The 4,811-nt window shown below is 35.3% G+C and overlaps 2 long non-coding RNA genes across 3 annotated transcripts; both read right to left on the minus strand.

Annotated features, from left to right (window-relative positions):
* Positions 1-594: 594 nt before the first annotated feature.
* Positions 595-1,163, minus strand: LOC147495408 (uncharacterized). Its single transcript, XR_015199126.1, has 2 exons — positions 1,109-1,163; positions 595-840 (listed from the first exon to the last, which is right to left on the minus strand). It is a non-coding gene; the product is annotated as an uncharacterized LOC147495408 (long non-coding RNA).
* Positions 1,164-1,951: 788 nt separating this feature from the next.
* On the minus strand, positions 1,952-3,891 carry LOC147495409 (uncharacterized). 2 transcript variants are annotated; one of them, XR_015199128.1, is made up of 4 exons: positions 3,719-3,891; positions 3,553-3,604; positions 2,386-2,551; positions 1,952-2,084 (listed from the first exon to the last, which is right to left on the minus strand). It is a non-coding gene; the product is annotated as an uncharacterized LOC147495409 (long non-coding RNA). The 2 variants fall into 2 exon arrangements; XR_015199127.1 differs by having other exon boundaries at positions 1,973-2,551.
* Between the last annotated feature and the right edge of the window lie 920 nt (positions 3,892-4,811).

Consider the following 4,811-nt stretch of genomic DNA (forward strand, 5'->3'; position numbering starts at 1 on the left):
TAAGGATTGGTGGTAGCCGTCGGATAGAGTTTTCAAGATCATGACATGTGTCCTAGATGATTTGAATTCTAATTTTGTCTTTGCCAAAGTCACAGGGTATTTATGTAATTATACCTAGAAAAGGGCATTAAAGTCTTTTCATTTGTCTTGACCAAAAAAATCACGGACAAACTCAGTTGACTTGGATGTGTTGTGGTCACTACTAAAAATATGATTTTTTGTCGTGGCCAGTTGTGGTGGCGAAAAGTCCAAAATTCATGGCAACATGTGTTTTGCCACGAAAACACTTTTTGCCTCGCTCGAGGCAAAAAAGGGTGTGGAAAGAAGTTTGTTGCCACGACTTTTGCCCCCACTACAAGAGAATGAATATTTAGCCACGATCATGTCGTGGCAAGACATTGTTTTTTTTATTTGAATTAGTTCAATTGTCAAAATAAATAAATAAAAATTTGTCACAGGCTCGATGGTTGCCAAAAGTATTTATTGCCACGGTCGTGGCAAAATGTTTGTTTGTTTGTATTTTTATTTTTTTATTTTTTTCCCTAGAGTATTCATATATAAAATTATAAACTACTTCAGAGAAGAATTCTAACATAAAAAATCTCACATTTTCTATTAAATCAAATATTTCTTCGCTACAAAATGTCGTCATTGAATCAATAAATACCTTGGTAGAAGGAAGAACAAAAGGGAAAAATATATATATATACTATAAAACAAGCTTCAGTTCTTTTCATGTTGTCAATTTGTCATACACCCGGCCACTTCACCATATGGCTTGGTCTTTCCAGTCAACCAATAATCAGATCCCAAATGAGTGATACTCTCATCTTCTTTATACTGCAACAAGTAAAAATAACACATTAAGTTTTAGAGCAACAATCAAACAAATAATTTAGAATCAAGTTTTAGAACCACATTCAAAAAAATCAGCAGCAAGTTTTCAAAAGAACATTTTAGCAACTTGAATTAGCCCACTCCTACACATAGAATTGATAAAAGAAAACCATCAATTAAAAGAAACATGTATATTTGGAGTATGCCGCAAATATTTGCTATGTTTTAATAATGCCATGTTCATTTAATTAATATATGATATAAACGATACCTGGAATTTTGTGTCCAGAATGCGAGCATTCTCCACGCCACAGAGATTTATGTGTAGCCTCTCTTGGAGTTATACCTATTCTCTTCCCCGCATCTGAGGAAGAGCTCAAATAAAGACGGTAGACTTAATAACACGTACTTCAAGAAATAACAAAAAAACATAACAAAAACATAACAAACTTAAAGTACTATCCCTTTTCCTATGTCTCTCAAAAATTGATTCCCTTTCCAAATGTAACTATTTCTTTTCCCAAGGCACTTTCGCAATCCTTTAAGTTTATCCGTTTTACAAGGGTGACCTCTTCCTATCATCCCGGCAATTCTCTGTTTCTTGTGTGTTCATGCAATTATACTTGTCAAATACAAATTTGGAACAATGGCTCGATCTTCGATCCTTCACGAGGAGAGTTCTCGAACTAACTATTCCATACAATTCAAGGTTCGATGTTCATGCAATTATTAACAAATTCAAGTAGATGGCGTCCATACACACTTTACATATCCTCTTTCATCTTTTTGTTAGGAGACGTCATGAGAAAATTATACTCTAAATAGCATTAGGCCAATTTCCGGTATATGTGCATAAAATGAATATAAAATTATACTCGAAATAAACACTCAAGAAGGCATTTGGGGTTTACTTAAACTATACTTCCGACATACCAAAGTTGAAATAGGATCATCTAAGGCAACACTAATCAACAGAAAAATGTGTTCAAATATCACCTATTATAGCTAAATGTAATTTTGCTGTCTTGATGAGACCCCTGAGCAATGAAGTTCTCATTAGTCCATTTTACCTTCCCAATTACACATTCCATTAGCATACAAAAATTACAAAAAACACGCATTGAACTTACAGAGTGGTATGCAAAAGGTGGTTTTCCTTGTCGTTCAAAATGTTTAGTCATGATGGAGAACTCTATCGGCCCCCAGTCTTGAATCTCAAAACAATTCCCAAGCGCAGATTTATATAACTGCCCAAGCAAACAACACAACATCATTTTAAAAAAAGAAAAAAACAAATAAGTTACACTTACAAAACTAGCAAGATTTGAGGACAAAGAAAGAAACTTCGAAGAGCTGCTGCAAGAAGAAAGAAAGAAAACAAAGCAATCCACTGCAAATCTCAAAACTCAGGAGGATGACAAACTCAGGCGTGAGGAGATTGCTAATTTCATACAATCACAAGCCAAGGGCATCAAAGAGTTTGAAGTGGAAAGGGAGAAACTGATTAAGATGCATGAAGAAAAGAAAGCTGAGATAAAATGCAAGTACCTGCAAGAAGAACTAGAATTAGAAAAGAATTTGAAACTTCTCTGACCAGGCTTATGGATCAATATGCCCCTCATTCCTCTGAAGTTCGCACCACTCCCTTTTAGGCTGATACATGAAAATAGTTGAGGACACTAGCAGTTTCCTGTTCCATATCCTTCGCCTTAAACTGAGTAAGAGACCCCAAATATACAGAGTTAGTGATGACTGACAGGTAGATCTTTACAATGACCCCTTTTGAAGTGTAGACTCCATATAGGATTTAGGAGTATACCAAACTTATGGAACATGGAGTTTAGAGTGATTGATAGAGACAACGTTATTGTACTTCTAGTTGTTCACTTCAGCTCAACTATAGGCCTTACTGAAGACTTAGTTGTGAAATTTATGCCCCTTATTATTTGCTGGTTCTCAAAGATTACTTGGTAAACTAAAACAGGTTGACTGCAAGCTGATGATTCAGCCTGGATTTTCATTGGCAACAGTGTGTATGCAAGATTTAAATAGAAGTTTCATTAAGAAGATGGCTTGTTAAGAAATGCATTCTAGTATGTGTTTCACAGTCTGTTTGAGTGTAGGAAACAATGCTTTTTCATGCTGCACCTCTCTAGGACACTGAGGCATGTGTTGGTGTTAATAGCATACATGTTCAAGGATTTTGGAGTCATCCAATTAATGGCATACTAATTGGGATTGATGAATATGTAAGCAAGCAATCCAAGTTAATGTCTGTTATTCGATTGGAATGTCTACTAGCTAATCTCTTTTGGCAAGACCTAGCTTTGGGAGTTCATCAACCTGGAAATGTGTGCACCTACATTTAAACTTAAAAAGTATAAAAATAAAATGAAAACCTTAGCAGTGTCAGTTAGTAATTTTGTCCCAGCTGGAAACGAAGCATAAAAAACTGATCCTCTCTCGATGTCCCAACTCTTGTGTCAAACAGTTTGTATGCGTGATGGAAAGGGTTAGAAATGGGTTTAGAAAGACTTATGTATTATTTGTGTACCAATAGCTCAAACAAGAAACAAAGCCGAAGAAACCAGTATAGGAAACTAGTTTATAAACTATAGTTGGCTCAAAGAAGTGAGTGTTTAGATCATTCCAAATAGAATAAATAGAAATATCAAGAGAAGATATTAATTAATGCATCAAAGTTATGAACTTTACCTTTAGATAAGAAGAAAACACAAGCTTTAAACCAGTAAATCACACCTTTTGCCTAGAATCATATAGATAAGAGAATAACAATTAAAGAAAAACTATAAAACAATTATAATTGGTGATTTGAAGTGCGTTGGTGAAACTCTTAGCTTTCGCCCAATAGTATATTTACCTAGGCAGTAACTTAAAGAGTGAAGACCAATTGGTGGAAGTAGTAAAGATGGAGAACGACTTGCGGAAGTAATGGAGTAGTGAAGATGGAAATGAAACCCTAGCTCTTGGCTTTTCAACTTTTTCTTTTTTTGTTGTTGTTTGAGAATTTGGATTTTGGGTCATTTCAATTTTTGCCAAAATAAAGGTGGGAAAAAACGAAACTGACCGCTTGAATGAACTCATATTTTATTCTTTCTTTAATTAAAAAATCTATTTTTAATTAATTTTTAGCCACCACACAATCCAGCTACCACAAAAGGCATACCTAAAGCCACAACCCCAACTTAGTCGTTGCAAAAAGCTACACATCTAGCCATGGCTGGCTCGAAGTTGTTGCGAGACATTCACTTTCTGCCATGAAAGGATACTGTCGAGGCAAAAAGGCGCCTTTTGCCACCATTTCTAGTTCCTGCGGCAAAAACCTGCATCTAGCCACTACAACCATGGCCGCAGCAAAAAAGTCCACTGCTAAAAGTCACTTTTTTGGTAGTGGGTCTTGGGGGAGGAGAGTAAATCTCTAGATGAAATAACTTATGGGGTGTAAAACTATAAAACTATTAAAAGGGCAAAGGGCAATAAAGTTTTTTTACATACATTAACCAAAAAGATAACAGTCAAGTATGATTGACTTGGATGTGGTGTGGTCTTGGGGGGGGGGGGGGGTAAAGCTAAAAACTGTTCATTTTAAATTTTGTAAGGAAGAAAACAAAGTGGAAGGTAACTTTTAAAAATAAATCTCCATTGCTCGGCCAAGCATGACCATGTATATCTTGATTTTAACCTAAGAATAGAAGGAAGATATGTACGTATGAAATTTCTCATGTTGGAAGTATCATTTTTTATTTATTAGCAAGTCTGTTTTAAAATGAGATCAGTAACTCTTTGATGTTGGTGGGGTTTGAGCCCCCAAACCTCTGGTATCATCATCCAAAGGTTTTACCGACTTTGCTAGTCGATACTTGTGGAAAGAATAGAAGGAAATATCATTTTGTGTATTTATCTACTTGATTTTATTATTTGTTCTTGTTGATGTCTTTTGACAGGAGCCTTTG

Source organism: Coptis chinensis, chromosome 6 (genome assembly GCF_015680905.1).
Source record: "Coptis chinensis isolate HL-2020 chromosome 6, ASM1568090v1, whole genome shotgun sequence".
NCBI lineage: Eukaryota > Viridiplantae > Streptophyta > Magnoliopsida > Ranunculales > Ranunculaceae > Coptis > Coptis chinensis.